Genomic DNA, 22,151 nt, shown 5'->3' with positions numbered 1-22,151 from the left:
GATAAACTTCATCTAGTGTGCTAGATGGTAACTCGTGTCCTTTTTTGCTGAATTTCTACATTTTTAAAATACCTTCAACAGGAAGAGGTCAAATAAATACCTGTCATAGAGGGGATGGTTGCATGGAATTCATAGACTGAAGTGCTTGGGTTCCTTCTAACTATTGTACACAGGTGGGGTCAGGAATTTATTGGGGGCCCTGTCTTTCTTTCTAACATGTTAACATGACACTTCTCTTCATCAATGCATTTATATGTTTGTAGGAATCTCTGGAAAAATAATGTGAAAAACTATTTTCTCACAACTTATGTTTACCTACCATGGGAAGAATTGAATTGTTTTTAAAAAAAGAAATGTAGCTCATTAAGCAAAATAAGCCAGTCAGAGTAATGCAATTATATGATCTCACTCATATGTGGAATTTAAGAAACAAAAATAGAAGATCATAGGGGAAGAGAGGAAAAAATAAAACAAGACAAAATCAGAGAGGGAGATAAACCATGAGAGACTTTTATTTTATTTTTTATGTTTTTTTGGTATATTTTTATTGGAGTTCAACTAGCCAACATATAGTATAACACCCAGTGCTCATCCCGTCAAGGACCCCCCTCAGTGCCCGTCACCCAGTCACCCTAACCCCCTGCCCACCTCCCCTTCCATGACCCCTTGTTCGTTTCCCAGAGTTAGGAGTCTCTCATGTTCTGTCTCCCTCACTGATATTTCCCACTCCTTTTCTCTCCTTTCCCCTATGATCCCTTTCACTATTTTTTATTTTCCCGAAATGAGTGAAACCATAAGATGACTGTCCTTCTCCGATGGACTTACTTCACTCGGCATAATACCCTCCAGTTCCATCCACGTCAAAGCAAATGGTGGGTACTTGTTGTTTCTAAAGGCTGAGTAAAGTTCCATTGTATACATAAACCACATCTTCTTTATCCATCATCTGTCGATGGACACCGAGGCTCCTTCCACAGTGTGGCTATTGTGGACATTGCTGCTATAAACATCGGGGTGCAGGTGTCCCAGCGTTTCACTGCATCTGTATCTTTGGGGTAAATCCCCAGCAGTGCAGTTGCTGGGTCCTAGGGCCGCTCTATTTTTAACTCTTTGAGGAACCTCCACACAGTTTTCCAGAGTGGCTGCCCCAGTTCACATTCCCACCAACAGTGCAGGAGGGTTCCCCTTGCTCCACATCCTCTCCAACGTTTGTGGTTTCCTGCCTTGTTAATTTTCCCCATTCTCATTGGTGTGAGGTGGGATCTCATTGTGGTTTTGATTTGTATTTCCCTGATGGCCAGTGATGCAGAGCATTTTCTCATGTGCATGTTGGCCATGTCTATGTCTTCGTCTGTGAGATTTCTGTTCATGTCTTTTGCCCATTTCATGATTGGATTGTTTGTTTCTTTGCTGTTGAGTTTGATAAGTTCTTTATAGATCTTGGATACTAGCCCTTGATCTGATGTGTCATTTGCAAATACCTTCTCCCATTCTGTAAGAGACTTTTAATCATAGGAAACAAACTGAGGGTTGCTAGAGAGCAAGGGGTAACTGGGTGATGGGCATTAAGGAGGGCACATGATGGAGTGAGCACTGGGTGTTCTATAAGATGGAGGAGTCACTGACCTCTACCTCTGAAACCAATAATACATTACATGTTAACTAATTAAATTTAAACTAAAAAGTGTAGACTATTAAAAAATAAAAATAAAAACTATAGACTAAGGAAAAAGACCCACACCAAATTTTTCCTATTTTCAATTTAACATTAGATATTTTTGCATTGTTAGGTTTAGTGTGTGTGTGTGTGTGTGTGTGTGTGTGTGTGTGTCTGTGTAGGGAGTGTAGCTTTCAGAAGAAAGCTTTTCCTACCATCTTTGAGCATATGTTTTAACTTGAAAAAAAATTCTATTGGTTTTACAAAAAATTCAGGCCTGCATCTAACTAATCACGCAAAATGGTACAAAAGAGTTCTTCCCTAAAGTATACATGGATCATTCTGAAGTAGATGCTCAGAACCTGTTCATGTCATGTCGCTGAGTCATTAGTGGAATAACAAGTCAATCTATGCTGCAAATTTGTAATGTTGAATGATAAGTAACTTTTTTGCCCTTATTGTAAATTTGAGGCACTTCTGATCTGATTCTATTATATATGAGAGGAAATGAGAATTGTTATTCAATATCATTATGTGACAGAGGTGAAATTGCTAAAGTGTGGGCACTATGATGTTTTCCCTTCTTCAATTTTAGGGAAATCGTTTGTCTGCATGACTGCGCTCACCAGTGTAATGGGAAGAAGAGCAAATGGAGAAGCCAAGAGATTGGGCTGGTGATCACAGGGGCTAGAGATGAGGAGAGATGGCGGAGAGGAGTCAGGGGGGATGAAGTTCCTCAAGAGCATTTATGGGAGAGGAGAGAGATTCTGGGGGAGCAGAGGCCACAGTGGATGGGACACTGATAAATAGGAAATTGTAATATTTCACTTTTTTCTTTGTGTCATTTTATTTCCACTTTCAGAAATCTTCAGACTAGATCTGATCAAATTTGCCTTTCGTTACAGAGAATAGCAGGAGATGGTTCAGTTTTACATTTGTATGATTATTTATTCCACTTGATGCAAAATATTTCTGCCACTTGTCTTTCAAGCTTCCAGATTGGTTATTGAAAGGTTTCTTGAAATTACTCCTTGGTCTTGTTCAGATATTAGGCAGAAAGTTCTGTAACTTAGTGACAGGCTAAGACTGGGCATGCGGCCCAGATCTGGCCAGTTGGACACGAGAGAACTCTGTTGGTGGCATCTGGAAAAGATGTTTCCCTGGCAGAGGGAGAGGGTCACAAAGAGGTCTCTTTCTGTCCTGACTACCCTTTGTTCCAGTTTTTGGGTGTTGTTTTGATGGCTCATGACTATGAAGTGGCCTCCTAAAGGTGAAAGGTGAGCCTGGGGCTAGCAGAATGGAAGAAGGGAAAAATTTGGGTCCTTATGACACTGTTGAACCATTGAACTAGTTCTGCGTTGCCCACCTTTGGGGTACTTGGGGTCTTATAAGCCACTATATCTAACTGCTACGCTCCTCTATATCCCTAGCTTTTGTTAATCAACAATAAATATCCTGATGGGTAAGCCTCTGGCATTTAACTCTTTCCTTACGTGCAGCCAAAGGCATTGCTAACTGGCACACAACACATTGAAAGCATTTGCCAGTTGTAAGCATTTCTTCATAAGGTGCAACCAAACAAAACGGATGGTAGAGCAGATAAAAACTTGCAGTTGTCACCCCTAATGTCTGATTTCAAATGTCTGTATTTATCAGAACCATTTGGCCTCCTTGATCGCCTTTATCCTAAATCTCATAGTTGAACTCAAATTATAAATGTCCATTAAGAAAATTTGGCAATTTATCTGATTTTACCTATTGGTATGCAATCAGGGTTTTACCTGAAAACAAGCTAAAATCATTGGAAAACCATAGCCAAAGCCTAAGGGAAGGAGGGTAGTTGAATGTTGGCATTTGTGCAAATGTGCATGTGTTAATCACCGCATCCATCTGATCATTTAGATTTATTAAGCCCCTTCTATTTGGGATCCACTGTTCTGGGGGCTGGAGATATAAGGCTAAATTTGACACAGACTCTGACATGTGTAAGATTTGGTCAGTGGTGTCATGATTTGAGAACACGCTCTGGATGAAAACTGGGCTCTCACCCTTGAATCACATCTGTCTCATATGCTCTGTATACAAGGCATCAGCAGACCCCTTTCCCTCCACCGTGGCAACACTTCCCGGCCCCAAAACCTCCCCACGCTTCTCACTCCTGCCCTCCTTGCTCCAGCTCACGCCATCCACACCTTCCACCTCTCCGGCTCTCCAGGTTGCAGCTGCCTCTCTACATGGTAGCAAAGAGTAAGGAATTGTGTTTTTTTAACATAAAGGAGATAATGATGTTCCTTTTTTTTCAGCTCTCCAGCTTTACATCACTATTAAGATAAATCCAAAGCGCTATTCTTCTCACAGAAGACTTTATGATAGAGCACGATTATTCCTGTACATAGGAATACACACAGATGGTACCTCTTCCAACCATGCCAACTGCTTTGATCTGATGATGAGATGTGACCCAAGCCCACTTAAGTGCATCCTTGTGCAAAGAACATTAGAGAATGTTAGGGAAAACATTCACCCCAGTGAAAGACCCCTATTCTAGAGGCATATCTATCATAAAAGAATTCTGCATTATAATAGCAATAGGAATGCAACATATATGATTATATAAACCTGACTTTGTAAAAGTTCTAAGTTTTCCAGTTACCTGTTTAAGACAATCTAAAGTGAAAACATTGGTAGTGAAGTCATGCACAGGTTACCTCTAATAATTTGAGGCATACATAGAAGAGCATTCGAAAGGCCTAAGGAACCAAGAGACAAAGAGATAATGGATATTTACTGCAATAGATGGCCCATGTCATGCTCCAAAGAAAAAAAAATTAAATGTTACTTCTAGCATCTGTTAAAAACTTTTCTACATTCTTGGGGTGCCTGAGTGGCACAATTGGTTAGGTATCTGACTCTTGGTTTCAGCTTAGGTCTGATGTCAGGGTCATGGGCTCGAGCCCTGTGTCAGGCTTCACACTCAAGACTCAAGAGTCTGCTTGAGATTCTCTCTCTTCCTCTGCCTCTCCCCCCAACCCCACTCGCTCTAAAATAAAAACAATTCTTTTTTTTTAAATAGAGGGGATCCCTGGGTGGCTCAGCAGTTTAGCGCCTGCCTTTGGCCCAGGGTGCAATCCTGGGTCCCGGGATTGAGTCCCGCGTCGGGCTCCTGGCATGAAGTCTGCTTCTCCCTCTGCCCGTGTCTCTGCCTCTCTCTCTGTCTATGTCTATCATGAATAAATAAATAAAATCTTAAAAATAAAAAAAAATTAAAAAAAAATAGAGCATGAGTTCCCTCTCACCATTTCTACCCTGCCATCTCCTCATTCGCTCCCATCCAGGTGTTCTGGCCCCCATTCCAGTTTGTTGTACACATCACCTATGTTCCTTCTCCCTGCAGTAACCTCGTATGTACGTATCACTTCACTCAGGTCTCTGCTCTAAGGCATCCCGGGGAGGCCTGCTCCCAACTTCTCCTCTACCTCTTTATACCAATACAGTATTGAATATTCATTCATTTATGGTCTACCTTCCTTTTTAAGGAGTTTTTTATTTAAATTCAATTTAGTTAACATATATTATTAGTTTCAGGGGTAGAATTTATTGATTCATCAGTTGCTTATAACACCCAGTGATCATTACATTAAGTGCCCTCCTTAATGCCCAGCACCCTATTACGCCATCCCTCCCACCCACCTCCCCTCCAGCAACCCTCTGTTTCCTAGAGTTCAGAGTCTCTTATGGTTTGCCTTCCTCTTTGTTTTTATTTTATTTTTCTTTCCCTTCCCCTATGTTCATCTGTTTGTTTCTTAAATTTCCCATGTAAGTGAAATCATATGGTATTTGTCTTTCTTTTACTGACTTGTTTTGCTTAGCATAATGCCCTTTAGTTCCATCCATGTCATTGCAAATGGCAAGATTTTATTCCTTCTGGTGGCTGAGTAAAATGCCAGTGTGTGTGTGTGTGTGTGTGTGTGTGTGTACCCCACATCTTCTCTATCCATTCATCTATTGACCAGACATCTGGTCTACATTCTTCACTTTAACATCAGTTCCACAAGGGCAAGAGCTTTGCTGTTGTAATGAATCTGAATAAATGAATGAAACAATGAATGAATGAACACGCAAGCTGTGGGTGAGCTGCTCATTTCTTTCTCATCCTGATTCTGCGTGACTGGTGATGTCTTCTTTGCCAGTCTTGTTCACCCTCCGTGCCTCTATATTTGTATTTGCGAGATGAAGGGAAATGTCAGGCCAAGGGGTAGGGAGATTTTCAGTGGCAGGCCTGTTGGGTCCCTCCCCTCCACATCGCTTGGGCAGCTCGCTGCTTCGTTCATGTATCTGAGGAGCCTGTTGCCAGGCAGGGTGGGAAGCTGGACTGCAGGCAGGTGATGACTACTGCCGGCTTCTCTCCCTTTACCCCCGGGAAGAAAGGCTAGCTCGAGCCACGCGGCAAACAAACACAAAGTCAGCAATGCTCTCTTCTGGCTTTGCATCTTTTCTATGCCTTACCCCTCTACTCTCACTCCTCCTACCAGCAACTTAATGGAATCCTGATGCCCTGTTTTCTCATTCTAAGAAGGCGAGTTAGAAAAATTAACGTATTCACAAGTATTCAGCATAAAGTTATTTCTCTTCCAAGTGTCTGCATGGAGTTGTAGGAGGAGCAGTGTCCTTGGACCCTAGAACCATGGACATTTCTGTCTCACTCTGGTTCTTTTCTAGCTTTGTGAGCCTGGGCAGGTATCTCTACCTTTCTGAGCCTCAGAAAGGGGACATCTGCAACTCAGAAGGGGGACATCTGCAACATGGGGACCTATCACATGTTGTTGAGTGGGCAGTTCAACGGGGTGACATGCAGAAGGCACCTACCACAAGGACTTCACAGCAGAAAACTATGGTAGCAAGCAGGCAGTAGACGGTCAACGATACCTTGGCTCCCCGTGTCTTTCTATAATCCTTGCAATTCATTCTGTGTACATTTCTGTTCAAATGAATGGCCCATCTTGCCTCTGAGCTTGGAAATGGGAACTGCTGGAAATGAGGCTGAGACAAATGGAAAACAAGAGTGGGAACATTAATACCTCTACAACCGGGACCCATCTTAGCAAAGACTGCAGCCTGTACACTGTTTGCGGCCCCATTCGCTCAGGTTGGAGGAGCTTTGAACCCATGGCCGGGGTGCTTTCTTCCTCTACCTGCTGTGATTTCCCTCCAGGAGCAGGGTCTGATCCGGACTGCGTGTCCCTAACTGTAACCCCAGCCTGGCTCTGGTGGGGGTGGCTCCCTCCTCCTCTTCCTCACTGCTGACTCCCTTCCCTTGCTGGAGGGTCTGGGTGGAAGTGGGGAATCCAGCTCACCCACGATGATGACATACATCCGGCCTGTGAGAAATGGGGCAGGATGAGCCCACTGTCAGCCTGCCCTTCATGCCGCTCAGCTCTGTCTTACTTCTCATGTTTTGAGCTCCGTTGTGGGAATGTGGGGTGGGGCAGGAGGGGGCACTGCTCAGGGAAAGGTGGAGTCTTGCCAACCCTTCTCCTTGATTATGGGGTTTGTCAGCAATGGAAAACCCGTGTGGAAAGGCCAAGAATCTGTAGCTTCCTGTCCGTGGGTGGACAAAGGGGTTTTGTTTACCTGGGAGAACTAGTCCTAGGGCCTCTGGCAACAGAAGTTCCAGGGCACAGTTACTCTGAGACGTCTGATTCAAACTAGGGGCTGGGAAGGCCCTGGGTCTACCGGAGAAGGGGAGGCTGTCCCCTGGGGCAGGATGAAGGGTTGGGATTCTCCCCAAGGAGAGGAAGGAGAAAGGCCGAAAGCAGAGTCTTCTGTGTCCTGCTATGTCAGTCTCATTTCCACCTGAGAGACTTTGCATGTTCTCTCCTTGGAATGTTCCCCCTCCTAAATCTCCACGGCTTCTTCCTCACTTCATTCAGCGCTTGTCCAAAGGACACGTTATCTGGGAGGCCATCCCGGAGCCCCTCTCTCTACTTATGTTGAAATATTATCTCCAAGTGTTCTACTTGGCATATTCAACAAGTCTATGAGACGCTAAGTTAGTGTGTGACAAATTAAAAAAAAATGAATATTTTACCAGGAGTTCCCCAGCTGCTAAATGTATCTTGTTGGTGATCGATTTCTAGGATATACAACAGCTACCGGGGTTCAGAATGAATCATAATAGGGGCACCTGGGCAGCTCAGTCAGTTGAGCATCTGACTCTCGATTTTTGTCTCAGGTCATGATCTTGGGGTTGTGAGATCAAGCCTCACATCAGGCTCTGCACTTGGTGTGGAGTCTGCTTAGGATTCTCTTTCTCTCTCTCCCTCTGCCCCCTTCCCCCGTAAAAACAACAACAACAAAAACCCCACAAGAATAAACTGTAATAACCAAGCAACCCATTGGCCAAAGTTTCATTTGGCCAAAAGGAATAATACTCAGATGAGGCCCGACAAGAGTGGCCTCTTGTCGTGAACTGATGCTATTTATTTCAGATGTTTGAGGATTTCCTCTCACATCCTCCATATCTGTGGGGTTACATACAGCCTGCTGTTTTGTAAAGCGATTAATCTAGTGTGAAAGGAATCGCAGTTATGATTTCTCTTCTACTTTGAAACCTCCTTCTCCAAGCAAAATGATGAAGATCACCATTAGTGGGACAGGATTCACTTTTTAAACTACAGGCACATGGCAAGCTCAGGTGGAGTGGAAACCTTTTGCTTTAACCACCCATGTATGTTTCAAGGAACTTAAAAAAGAAATTCTGTAGATATATTAATTGTTGTGTCTGTTTGCCTTATCAGGCTTAGGCGATTTCTAACTAATTGAATTGGGAGATTGTTCCACTTTGGTGGAGAGAAAAAGCAGGCAAACCGGCCACGTCTAGCTCTTTCATGGATCCCATTTATGAAGCTGTGATTGGCTTAACCACAGAGCCAAGCACGTCCGGACTCATTCAATTGCCATCAAAATACTTCCTGAGCACCTACCACGTGCCAAGCTTCTCTTGGGGATTTAGCAGTGGCGAAAGAGAAAAACACGTCTGCCTTCATGGAGCTTTTGTTCTTGTGGGGGAGACAGGCGATGCCAAAATAAAGTATACGGTATGTCAGAAAACAACACGTACTGTGGTTAGAAAAAAATTAAAAAAGGCAGAACAGGGAGATGGAGGATGCCGTGGAAAATGGGGTTGTCGGGGTCGTTCTTGGATGACATTTGCACAAAGATTAAGGGAGGTCAGAGGGCTAGCTAGTGGAGGGGCCTGCGGAGCAGAGAGAACGGCCGGGGGGGGCCCGAAGCATGTTTGAAGAACGGCAAGGAAATCGCTGTGTCTGGACCACAGTGAGCTAGGGAGGGAGTCGGAAAGGAAAGGGGGATCCTGTCTCCCAGGGCCTGTGCCCTTTGGAAGGACCTTTGTGCTTTGTTCAGAGTGAAAGCCGAGGTCCGGGTTTCACTGAGGAGTGACAAGACGTGCCCACAGTGCGAAAGGATTCCTGAACCGGGTTCTTTGACAGCCTACGTTATGTTAGTCACAACATCCGAATCCAAAAAGAGGGGCTTGGAGATCAAGTCATCCTCAGGTGTAGCTGGGAACCTGATGCGAGTCCCTATGCATGTTGCTAAGGGCCACCACCCTTTAAAGCCTCGGGGTTTCACCTTGGGAATGCTAAAGACCAACTGCCTCCAGGCCGATGCTAAAGGAGCAGTAGAGGTAAGAGCCCAGGAACAATTTTGGCTTCACCAGGTCAAGATTCTTCACCCCCACTTTTGCATCTCTGCTTGAAGGAAGAGGGTGAGCCTCAGCCTAGGACCTTCACACCAATGCCCTGCTGGTAAATTCCTGGTCACGGCAAACCTCGCCTAGAGAATCTTCTGCTAAGATTTCCTGAGTCATTTTTCTCTCCTAAACTTCTGGTGTTGCCGCAGTTGTTCATTTCATGGTTCACGATCTGCTATTTCTGTAAAACCAGGGGCACTTTGTTTAACAGGAATTTTTTTTTTTTCTATTTTAAGATTTGAGAAGCAGCCTGGGAGATGTTTGGAAGCAAAATGTGGATGTTGGAATCACTGGGGTTTTTGATTTGTCACGAAGAAAAAAGGTAATGAGTCCTGGCCAGACCTTTCGGACAAGTGGGATGGGGCAGGATGACCTATTTTGGGTGTCCTCAGTGAGACGGAGGAAGAAGGGATCTATCTGAAAACTTCAGGAAATGGGAATGTGCTGGGGCAGATTCATCATATGACACCAGCTCACCCATCTCCTGTGTCCGCCCCGGAGGGCCCGGGGGGCACTCCCTTCACCAAGTTTGGGCACGATGCATTTGTGGGGGGAGGCCCAACCTCCATGGAAAGCTCCGTGGTGGCTCTTGTTTCTGCACCGGGAGTGACAGTGGGGACTGCTATCATCACCCGGGCTCCCTGACTTAAGTGGGGCTGATGGAACCTGGGAGCAGGAGGTGGTATTTAACTGTCAAAGACAAGGTGGGTGGGTATGGCTCCTGAAAGGGTTAGTAGAGCCAAAGCAGAAATCAGAATAGCATGGCCACCAGGACATGGCATCGGCGGGGTGATCTGGATATTCCTCGAAAACTGAAACAGATGGGCAGGCTACTAAAGGCTTACCTGATTTGCATGGATGGAAAAGCTCTGGGTGGGGTGAGGACTGATAGAAGGTCGTGGGCCCTAAGACAATATCTGGACTTGAGCTAGTTCTTAGACCCAGAGGCCCTTGAAGGGCGGAGAAGTCCCATTGAGGAAATCTGCTGCAAAGCCAACAGTTTACACTGCCAGCCTTCCTCCTAACCTTCTCTCAAGAGCTCATCAGGGGGATCGCACGCGTGGGGAGAAGGATGGACCCAGACTTTTGGAAAGTAGTGAACACTGGAGACCCAAAGCACCACGATGGTCCACCAATCAGGTGATCAATGGAGTTTGTCCCTGGGGGTCCCCCCCTGACCCACTCTGTGGTTATTTCTGCAAATCTAAAGACCGTAGTTGTAGAAAAATATATCACCAAGTAGCAGCACCTCATATTGGTTAGATGCTAAAAGCATCTCTTTTTTTCAGGTTCCTAAATGCTGATTTTACCCAGTGCTCGGAGGGAGCACCGCCAATACCTAGAGGCCGCTCCCAGATGGCTGTGTCTCGGGGCCGTGTCTGCAGGGGGCGACCACTCTGGCCGCCTAGCTGGTGGCTCACAAAGCCGAGCACGCTGCAGAGCTGAGCATGACACGTGCGCCGCAGCAGACCGGGAAGGACGGGGAGGAGGGAACGGGTCCCAGTTTTGCCATGACTTGCGCGTGCGTTGCCGGGCAAGTTGCTGTGTCCTTCTGAGCCTTGGTTTTCTCAACCTCCAGAAGAAACTTTGGGCTGGAAGCCGGGGATTCTCAACCTTGGCTGCATGTTGGAGTCGCTCCGGGGACCTCAACATTGCTCATAACCTCGGCTCTCCACTAGAGATTTTGATTTAATTGTTTCGGGTTGGGGGCGTCTGTTGTTTTTGACACATCCTTGGGCAGTTCAAATGCGCATCCAGAAGCCTCCTACCTGCTCCGAGCGGCCGAGCCTCCCCACGATGTTCCTCATCCCGGATAGAAAGAGGCTCTGACACATTTGAAGTCAAAGCTCCGAAGGGCGGGATCCCTGGGTGGATCAGCAGATTAGCACCTGCCTTTGGCCCAGGGTGTGACCCTGGAGTCCCGGGATCGAGTCCCGTGTTGGGCCCAGCATGGAGCCTGCTTCTCCCTCTGCCTGGGTCTCTGCCTCTCTCTCTCTCTCTCTCTCTCTGTGTCTATCATGAACAAATAAATAAATAAATAAGATAAGATAAAATAAAATAAAAATAAAAATAAAAAAAGCTCCGAAGGGCCTTTGGAGGAACAAAACCTGCAAACCCCTACTCCCCAAATTAAAATCTGCAACGTTCCCGCGTTGAGGGAGACGTCTGACTGGCCAGGCTACGGAGATGTCGGTCTGGGGACTAACTCGACTATTTGTCCCAGCCGTTTCGATGACATTTTGGAGGGCTGATCAACGACGCGTCCACTGCGTCTGCCTGTGTCCTAGACACAGGCCCACGTCTGTCCTTGTGTTTAATACGGGCCTCGCCGTCCCACCGCAGCTGTGCGGATCCGCCTCCTCGGGGCGCTCTCGCCTCCGTGTCGTGTTCTTATCTTCGGCTCCGGTAGCCTTTGCAAAGGGTTGCTCCTATCCCGCGAGCGGGATATTTGTTGTGGTTTGTGAGCCTGAAGCAACCACAAGCTCCCCCAGTGCCCTCCAAGATGCCACGGCGTCTTCTCCCTGCCCTTTGCAAAGGGTTGCTCCTATCCCGCGAGCGGGATATTTGTTGTGGTTTGTGAGCCTGAAGCAACCACAAGCTCCCCCAGTGCCCTCCAAGATGCACAGCGTCTTCTCCCTGCCCCCCCCGCCCCCGTTTCCTTACCTTTTAAAGGCTCAGCCCCGAAGTGTCTTCTGGGTGAAATGTTCTATAATTTTGCATCTCACAGGAAGCTCCTTATTCATTTTGACTTTACTTTCGTATGGGGCGTCGGATGAGAAAGTGGCCCAGGCTCATTATTTTGCATGTGGCCGTCGGTCTCCCCAGCACCGTTTATTGAAGACCCTGCCTTGTCCCCATCGTGTGTCCGGAACTGCTCCACGCTAATGCAATTCTGCTGAAACCTGGCTCGTCCACCCAGAATGCAAAGCTGAGCTACTTTAAAAAAAAAATTTATTTATTTATTCATGAGAGAGAGGCAGAGACCCAGGCAGAGGGAGAAGCAGGCTCCACTCAGGGAGCCCGATGCAGGACTCGATCCCAGGACCCCGGGGTCACGCCCTGGGCCGAAGGCAGATGCTCAACGGCTGAGCCCCCCAGGCGCCCCCTGAGCTCCTTTTCTAAAGCCAACTGGACTCCAAGCTGCTGCAAACCGATCGTGCTCATGGATAGCCGAGGCGGGTCCCTGAGGAACATCTCCCCAACTTGGTCAACCTTAAAACAATGGTGGCCTTTTCCCCGGCAGGTCAGGGACAGGGAAACCCGGCTTTGAAGACCTTGGAGCAGGGACGGCTAGATGGCACTGTTGCCCCAGATTTCCAAGGAGCCTCCCTCTGCAGACGCTGCTGGAGGAGCTGAGCCATTAATGTCCACGGTACCGGCCTCGACCAGCGGAGGATGTGTCATCCCCCAGCAGCCCCGGGGCCCGGAGGTGGCTCAGACGCTCCGCTGCCGCCCGGTCCTCCCCCGGACGAAAATGTCTTGTGCGCGTGGCCCGTCCCCCCCGCAGCTTGGTCCCACACCAAGGCACCGTAAGAGGGTTAGTGGGATCCGTCCCAGTCGTGGGTTCGGACGCCGCTCTCTCAGCCGTATGACCGTGTTTCGCAGGGCTTCGCCCGGGAGCAGAGGGCGGTGGCTGCGGGGCTGCGGGCGGACCGGGCGCCGCCGGGCCGGGGTGACTTCACGTCCCCACCGTGTCGCAGGGGCCACCACCAGCTGCACACGTGCGGGTCGCGCTCCAAATCCCTGCGGTGCTTGCGGGGCTGGTGAACGGGGCCCAGGGTCGTGGGGGCAGGTGGTGGGGGGGCTCCTTGGCCTCCGGGAGCCCCCGGGGTCTGTCCCTCCATCGCGAGGCCCACGTGTCCCCGGGGCACTGCGCTCTGCTTCCTGCACCCCCAGGTGTGCGGCCCTCGTCACCAGCCGCCCCACTGCGCCCGGGGCCCACTCCTCTCTGATGACAGAGCCTCAGGGGACAGGGCCCCGCTCCCGCTCTGGCTGAGCCCTCAGGACCTTTGTCTCCACACACGCTGGGCCCTGTCTGGCCGGCGGTGGCCAGTGGCCAGGTGGCCAGGTGGTGGCCCGTCCGGGAGGCAGTGGCCTCGCCCCCCACCCCGGCCTATCCTGCCCTCCGGGTATCACGAAGTCGCCTACACCTGGGAGAGCGTCCCCAGGCCAACCCCTCTGGTGCGCGGTTCACAGACAGTCCTCTTCAGTCGGCACCAGCGGGGCCCAGCGGGCGGGCTGCGGGGGGCTCAGGGTCGGGGTGCGGCCCGGGGAGCAGAGCCTCTCCCCTCCTGGCAGGGAAAGCCAGGCCCTGGACCAGAGCCCCGCCCCCAGGGCTCGGGGACAGCTGGAGAGGAGCCACCGTGGGGTCCCCACGGAGTCCTGCTGCCTCCCGAGGCTCCGGGCCTTGCCATCTGCTGAGGCCTCCCGAGCGGGGCCCTAATTAGGCCGCATCCGGCCGCCCCCCCAACCCTGTGCCCCCGACCCCAGGCAGGACTCCGCTCCCCCAGCTGCGAGTCCCTGGGGCTCTGAGCAGCTGCTTGGCTCGTTATTGGACCGCAGGGTCCCCAGGTGGCCGCCACACTCTGGAAGTGGGTGGGGGGGGCGAGGGGCACCAAGGCACTGGGGTCTGAGGGTGGCAGAGGGAGGACGCAGCCCGCAGAGTGTGAGCCGTCGTGCAGAGGCCCGGGCGGGCCGAGGAGCCGGGTCCCTAACCTGCAGCGGGGGAGTAGCTCCCTGCTCCCACCGGGGGCCCAGCCCGAGGGAACCCCCTGTGCCCCCCAGGGTGCCCCATGCTCCTGCCCTGTGCTTCCCACCCAGCGACGGGCGACACCCCCTGCCCTGGAGAACAGGGCCTCAGAGCCCTCCTGCTGGGGACAGCGTCCAAGTCACGCCTGCAGGCGGGTCCGTGTCGGCAGGTGTCCAGCTCCCTGGGGCCCCCAAACCGTGGCAGGTGTCAGGCGCCCGCCCCTTCTCAGCACGTTCCAGGCCTGGTCTGCGGGTCGGCGGTGACAGGAGGCCAACGGGAGGAGCCCTGGGCAAAAGCCACGGGAAGCTGCACGGAAGGTGGGATCCTCCTCGAGGGGTCGTGCTGGCGAAGGGCGCTTGCTCCGGCCCATGTGCGCCGCCAGCGTGGACCCCGCTTCCCAGGAACCCGAGTGGAGCCACGGGGACACTGAGTCCCGTGGGCTCCCCCCTTGTGGAGCAGGACTGTTTGAAGCAGTGGGATTGTGGGGGGTCGGGGGGCGTCCCTGGGTCAGAAGGCCGTGGGGTTTGGCTTCGGGCCTGTTGCAGCCGTCCAAGGGCCGCGGGCTCGGGGCTGGGCCGGGTTCCCCGGGGAGGCCAGGACAGCGCTGCCTTTTCCCCTAAGGTCTCTGGGGGCATCAGAAGTTAGGGGTTTGCGTTCTGCGTTGGGGTCAGCCGGGCTCAGAGGGGACGGCTTCCTCCGTCCTCTCTCCAAGGCCGTCGGCTCAGGGGTGGCCAAGTGGGGGGCAGCCCTTCCCAGACTCCGGCCCCACAACCCAGGCTTCAGAAGGGGGGCCGTGCAGAGGGCACGAGGGCATGGGAGCCGCGGGGAGAACAAGACGGGGGTAGGCGGGGAGCTCAGCCCAGGGCGGGACCCCAGGGTCCCGGGATCAAATCCTGCATCAGGGTCCCCACAGGGAGCCTGCTTCTCCCTCTGCCTGGGTCTCTGCCTCTCTCTCTGTGTCTATGTCTTTCATGAATAAATAAATAAAATCTCAAAAAAAAAAAACAAAAAAACCTGCCAAGTCCTTAATTGGAGCCTGCGGCTCCTGTGGGGGCTTGGGGGCCTGGAGCGCTGATCTCTGCGGTGGGCGCCCCGCCGGTGCCCGGGAGATGGATCCCGGCTTGGCCCCTCTGGTGTGGGCAGCCCCGGGGTGCGGCACCGCTCCTAGCTCCGAAGGGAGCACTGCCTCCCTGACCTGACCCCGCTCTGGCCCTGCCCCCTGGAACTGCAAGGACACGGCCCGTCCCCTCTGCAGATGACAGCCGGGGGGGGGTGGTGGTATCACAGTCCCCAAGTCCTCCGTCACCCGGGAGCAGGGCTGGCGAGGAGTCCCTCCCGTCCCCAGGGCCTCAGCACGGCCGCCAAGGACCCCGCAAGGATGGCAGGAACCCTTGCCACGCAGCCGGGACAACAGCTTCATCCAGGAGCTTTTTTTTTTTTTTTTTTTTTTAAGATTTTATTTATTTATTCATGAGAGAGAGACAGAGAGAGGCAGAGACCCAGGCCGAGGGAGAAGCAGGCTCCCTGCGGGGACCAGGTGCGGGACTCGATCCCGGGACACCCGGGGCACGGCCTGGGCTGAGGGCAGGTGCTCCACCCCTGAGCCCCCAGGGCCCCCACCCAGGAGTTCTGGCACAGCTGGGGGAGGGGGAGGCCACGTGAGGGAGCAGCCACAGCCCCCGAGGGCAGGGGTGTCCCCGGGCCCAGAGCCACGGGAGACCCCGGATGGCCGGGCACTGAGGGGCGCTGCCTGCTGCGGGACCCCGCGCTCCCGGGGAGCTCCCCAGGGCCCTGGTGCAGGAAGCGGGCGAGGCCGAGCCTGTGAATGAGGAGGAGTGTTTGCCTGAAGTCGGGTCCCCAGGGGATCTGGGTTGGGGGGGTTTCTTTCTCTTTCTTTCTTTCTTTTCTTTTTTTCTTCCTTCCTTCTTTCCTTCCTTGTTTCTTTCTTTTTCTTTCTTTTCTGTCTTTCTTTCTTTATTACTTCCTTCCTTTTTTCTTTTTTCTTTTTTCTTTCTTTCTTTCTTTCTTTCTTTCTTTCTTTCTTTTCTGTCTTCTTTCTTTGTTTCTTCCTTTTTTCTTTCTTTCTCTTTTTTCTCTTTCTTTCTTTCCTTTTTTCTGTTTTCCTTTTTCTCTTTCTTTCTTTCTTTCTTTCTTTCTTTCTTTCTCTTTCTTTTTCTTTCTTTTTTCTGTCTTCTTTATTTCTTCCTTTTTTTCTTTCTCTTTTTTCTCTTTCTTTCTTTCTTTCCTTTTTTCTATTTTCCTTTTTTCTGTTTTCCTTCCTTCTTTCTTTCTTTCCTTCTTTCCTTCTTTCTTTCTTTCTTTCTTTCTTTCTTTCTTTCTTTCTTTCTTTCTTTCCTTCTTTCTTCCTTCCTTCCTTCCTTCCTTCCTTCCTTCCTTCCTTCCTTCCTTCCTTCCTTCCTTCCTTCCTTCCTTTCTCTCTCTCTCTCTCTCTCTCTCTCTCTCTCCTTTCCCAGCAGACTGCCCCTTTGCTCTGGTGATTGTGCTCTTCTTATTTTCCTTGGGAAATTGCCCTCCTGCATGCATGTGGCTGAGCCGTCAGTGCCATGACCCCAGCAGCCCCTTTCCCAGAGGGGGGCACATCAGACAAACGTGGCGACTTGGGCAGAGTTGCTGAGGGACACATGGTCGCTGGAACTGACTCCGATGATGGCCTTTCCCTACAGAGGCAGTGTTCGGGTTCTCCGCTGACATCCCTGCAGCTGCTCTGATTCTGGGGTTTTCCAAGACCCTGCTGTTCACCCTCCTCTTTTTACTATTATTGCAAGCACTTCCCAGAATCCCTCCCATGAAGTCCTTTCTTGCTCAGGTTACCTAAGGTCTATTTCAATTACATACAACCAAAAAACGATGTGCAGTCTTTACCTGTATTTCTTAAAAGTGAGAGGAAACCACCTGGCTTGGTGGGAATCTATCAAATATTGACTCTAAAGCCAGCACATCAGTTATCCCTCTATGTTTGTGTCTTCACAATATTGGAAGCACAGTGAATTACTGCCAACCTGGCAAGTAAGCTCCCCTTGGTGTGCTGAAGGGACCTATTCTGATTGCTATGGAGTTTCAAAATCTGTGATGCAAATGAGCGTATGGGAATCAGGTCTGGAAAAACCACTTTTATGTGATGACTGTGATTTGGTCATATCAAAATGGGCACATCAAAATATAAAAATAGCTTTTTCATCTCCTAGAAATGTGAACCATGAACATCTCTAAGCCTCATCCTATTCTTGGGTTTGACCTTACTGCACCTCTAAAATTCACTCAGAAATGGAAGATGAAGATGAACATCAGGAAGTCAGTGTGGTTATAATTATATTAGTGGCACTTTAGAAAAATTTCTATTTTTTAGAAAAATTTCTTTAAATTGCTTTACACAAATGTCAAAATATCTTCAAAGCAGTTGCATCAAAATATCATGTATCTGATTTCTATATGTACATTTGAGTCATAAAAATGTGCCAAAAATATGGGTTTTTCTGCAAGAAGAGGATCCCTTCCATCATCACGCACTACTTTTCAGATGGACAGAATTGAGTTTATCAAGAGCATTTATGTTCAGTAATTCAACTAGTTAAGAAAACTCTTCTTCATGTAACTCATTCAGTCCATGTTTACCCACATTGTCCACAGCGAGAGTTTGACAGTAACTTCTTGAAATCTCAACCCAGGAAAATATTAGCTTCCCTCATAGCTTCTCAGCACAGAAACAAGGTTAGTTTGGTAAAGCTTGTTTCATAAAAATCATGGTGGCACAAGTAATTATTTCAATCATTCTCATTTAAATATTAAAAGATATCAACATTTTAAAAAATTGGCCAGGTCCTAGTTTCTAATAGGGAAACCGTAGGAGGAGGGACCCTTGAAAGACCGCTGACTGGCTGCCCTTCTCAACACTTGAAGCTGCCAGCATGATAGTCTCCTGATGGGTCTGGCCACATAGCCATTCACCCTCAGATGTGTCCGCCTTTGCTATGGAGGGCGGGGGGCAGACAGTATGATGGAATACTCCGTGAGTTTCATACTTACGGCCTTAAACTTTTAAAGATAAATGAGTTTCCAGAAAATGTTACAAAAATCATTCATCTTTGAACAGCTGACTCTGCATTGGTTGGTTTCAGGAGTGCAAAATTTGGAGGCAGAGTAAATGAAGTGTTTCATGTTTGGAAGTGTGATGGTTTTGCTCATGAAACTGAAGTTCAGAAAGGCTTGATCAAAAATAAGGAATGCCCAGAACAATTTCTCATCCCAAATTTGGCTCTCCTTGCTAACCAAGAGTTTGAGATTACTTACGTGGTACCATTGTCCAAAACAGAAAAGCCTCCAAAGGAGTCCATGAACTGGTTATTTTCCAGATGAAACCTGATGGGCCAGCTCCGCGGGGTGACACATTAAGAGGGAAGTCACTGCCCTTTAGATTGAAGACACATAAAACCAACTGGTGTTCTCTGCCCAGAATATGGAGCAACCAGCAGAGCTCGTGTTCTTTGGTGCAATGAGTGTGGATAGTCGTGTAGCTGGGAGACATCAGTTTCATGAGAACCTCAGACTCATGGTGGCTGTTTGGGAAAATGTCAACTACGAAGTGTTACAGCAGAAGAAGCTTTGGATTCCTATGTCACCTCACCGCTGAAATAGTCTGCTACTGAAATATGAAGCATTTCATTAACTGCTCTAAAATGTGTCTGTTAAGGGGCTTTGATTCTCCCAAGAGATTCTCACTTTTATTTCGAGGAGGTGGTAGGTTAATTAGCTACGTCCCTTGCATTTTTGGAAGCCACCTCTGTCTTTTGTCAGCACCGCTTCAGGAGATAGTTCTGTTCATTTCCCCTATGACATTTGCGTATCTGTTAGAAATTGTTATCACTACTGCATGATCTTGATTTTTCTTTTGTTTCAGAATATCTCTTCTTCTCTATTTTGACAACCCTTTGCCTTATAACATTTTATTATATTCAAATGATGATGTCACATTTCCATGCTTGTGACAATATTTTAACCTTATTTGCACACAATGTCTATCTTTTCATCATGTCTGTTTTTCTGGTATTTTTAAACAATTTCTTTGCCCAGTTAAGTTTATTTTGTGATACCAAATGAGACTCACAAAAATTTAGATCAAATATATTTCTTTACTTTGGAAAAGTACAGTATCACCTGTGCCATCTGTACTAGTTATGGTTTTCACATTAATTATTAGTCGTTCTAACTTGGAAAATAATGTAATTAGGTCTTGGTATTAAAAAACTTTAGAAGACGTATTGGTTCATATGCTGAAGTGTGTTCATTTATAATTAATTTCCCTATTTTACTTCATTTTATTTTATTTTTTTTTAAGTTTATGTATTTAGAGAAAGAGAGAGAGAGGGAGAAAGTGGGGAGAAGGGTTGGCAGGAAGGGGAGGGGGAAAGGGAGAGAGGGAATCTCAAGCAGGCTCCCTGCTGAGCCAGATGTGGGGCTCCATCCTATGACCTTGACACCATGACCTGACCTGAAATCAAGAGTCAGATTCTCAACCAACTGAGCTACTGAGGTGTTTCAACTTCATTTTCCTTTTCTTTTGTTTTTTTTTTCAACTTCATTTAAATCACAACTTAACAAAGATACTTGGACATCTCTTTGTTTTAAGGAGATCTTTATGGCTATGAAAATACTTGCAATAATAAAACTATATATCTGTAAAGAAATATTAGTGGTCTGGATATTTTAACTTTCACCTTTCTGTAATCCACCCATTTCTTTTTTTTTAATGGAGCATGTTCCTGTTCTCCAAAACATGGCTGCTTGTACCCCACACTTGCCTCTGTGAAATGGGTTGCCGTTTGCCTGAATGCATCTGAGCGGCCAGATGTTTTCCTGCCTCCTCACTTCCCTCATGTTTCAATTTCCTACTAACCGTATTTGTTCCAGCCTTCCCAGTTTGAAGATCACATTCCTTGATAGAGAAAGCAATATAGGAGGTAAATTGCCCTGGTTTCTCTGTTAGCTTTCACCATAACATCATTTGCCTGCAACAGGCCCTTCGTTCCTTCTACTCTGACCCCAGTCCAAAGCCCCCTTACACCCATTTTAAGCCTCAGGCCAATTTGGCCTCTGTTTCTCTGGGACCATTAGGACTGGCTAATCTTCTTTGGTTTATAAATGCTTCTTTTCTTATTTCAGGAATTACTTTTTAAAATCTGGGATCATTAGAGAGCTGTCTGCATGGTTTGTTGTTGTTGTTTGTTTGCTTTTGGTTTGCTTTTTAAAGGATGCTTCCCCTTTTAATTCGTGAGCGATGTCATTTGTTGTTATGGACCGGATGCATGTGTTTCCTTAAAATTCATATGCTGAAATCTAATTCCCAAATTTGGAGATGCAGCCTTTGGGAGGTGATTTGGGACCAAATCACCTGGGTGGTTAGCTCACTCACTCTCTCTGTGCCACCCGAGGATGCAAGGAGAAGCTGGCAATCTGCAGCTCAGAAGGGGGATTTCCCCGAAAGCCCACCCAGACCATGCTGGTGCCCTGACCTCTGACTTCCAGCCTCTGGAACTGTGAGGAGTAGGTTTCTGTTGTTTACAAGCCACCTAGTCCCTGACTTGTTGTTACAGCAGCCCAGATGCATGAAGACATTTGTTATTGTTCAGGTAGGAGTCTTTCCTGTGAAACCTCTTTCTTCTTTTAGCCACTCTATCTTTGCAAGGGTCATACCTACCTTTTCTCTGAACTTTTGCAAATTATTTTCCCCTAAAATCTAGCTTTCATGTCTCATTATGGCCAGTGCTTCTGTTGGGGAGCAAGAATGTCCTGTCCCTTTCATGATCCTTCTAGCCAGACTGAGAATCAAAATGACATGAGACAGATTAATAGGAGAAAATAAAATTTAATAGTGTTCATACAGGGAATCCACACAGACATGGAAATCCCAAAGGCAGGCAAAATAAGGTGTATGTGTCATTCTGGACTAAGGAGAAGGGATAAGGGTCTGGAACTTCTTTTGAAGGAAAGAATGTAGTTCATGGGAAGATAAAAAATAAATGTTTTGTAGACAAATATTTTCTGGGCCCCTTGGAAACAATGGGACATAGAGGACTTTAACCAAACAGGCCTTGTTAGGTTCTTCTCTGTCTACCGTACCTAGTTTATATCATAGTATGGTTGTCTATGGTGTAATTCTCTTCCTGTAAATTATCTTTAGGCAAATGAGGAAGAAGTAAAGAGCTCTTCCTCAATCTGCTGGGTTTGGCTGCTTTTTAACTCAAAACAATCTCCATGCTAGCTACAGTGGCCTATCTTGGGGTCACTCGGACCTCTTGGACTCCACCACTTTCTTCATTCTTTGGGTGTTAATAGTTCCACAATGATGATAGTCACTTTATATGACTATTTATTTGACTACACTAGGCTTTTGGGGCCTAAGGGTTAGGTTAGAAGCCTTCAAGTAGTAGCTGAAAGATGACGGGCCTCTGAATTTAGCAGATTTGGGTTCAAATCTCCATAGACCTGCTGATGATCTTAAATAGTCCCCTTGACCTGTCTGACTCCTAGGGTCAATCATATCGCTTTGCAGGGATGCTTTTAAAATCATTAAGAATGTCAAATTAGCTCAATAAATGGTACCCATTATTATTGCCTGAATAATGTTTTTGATCTTTAGGGATACTTTCCTGCTCCAGCATATGTGCCTGAGCTTTCTTTCCTTTCTCGCTTGGAGAAAAAAGCCTCATTAAAAGGCTGCTCTTGGGATCCCTGGGTGGCGCAGAGGTTTAGCGCCTGCCTTTGGCCCAGGGCGCGATCCTGGAGACCCTGGATCGAATCCCACGTCGGGCTCCCGGTGCATGGAGCCTGCTTCTCCCTCTGCCTGTGTCTCTGCCTCTCTCTCTCTCTGTGTGTGACTATCATAAATAAATAAAAATTAAAAAAAAATTTTAAAAGGCTGCTCTTGGTTGGGGCTGTTCCACACCTAAGGCAGGAAG

At 48.2% G+C, this 22,151-nt stretch overlaps 1 long non-coding RNA gene and 1 pseudogene across 1 annotated transcript; both read left to right on the top strand.

The window, feature by feature from the left end:
• Positions 1 to 8,465: 8,465 nt before the first annotated feature.
• Positions 8,466 to 11,458, top strand: LOC140631730 (uncharacterized). The gene is made up of 3 exons (XR_012029255.1): positions 8,466 to 8,754; positions 9,665 to 9,750; positions 10,718 to 11,458. It is a non-coding gene; the product is annotated as an uncharacterized lncRNA (long non-coding RNA).
• Positions 11,459 to 16,656: 5,198 nt separating this feature from the next.
• On the top strand, positions 16,657 to 19,450 carry LOC140613686 (protein NipSnap homolog 3A pseudogene; annotated as a pseudogene).
• Positions 19,451 to 22,151: the final 2,701 nt, after the last annotated feature.

Source organism: Canis lupus, chromosome 1, assembly GCF_048164855.1.
Source record: "Canis lupus baileyi chromosome 1, mCanLup2.hap1, whole genome shotgun sequence".
Classification (NCBI taxonomy): Eukaryota; Metazoa; Chordata; class Mammalia; order Carnivora; family Canidae; genus Canis; species Canis lupus.
Note: the sequence above shows the minus strand (reverse complement) of the source record. Positions and strands in the feature narration are given on the sequence as shown.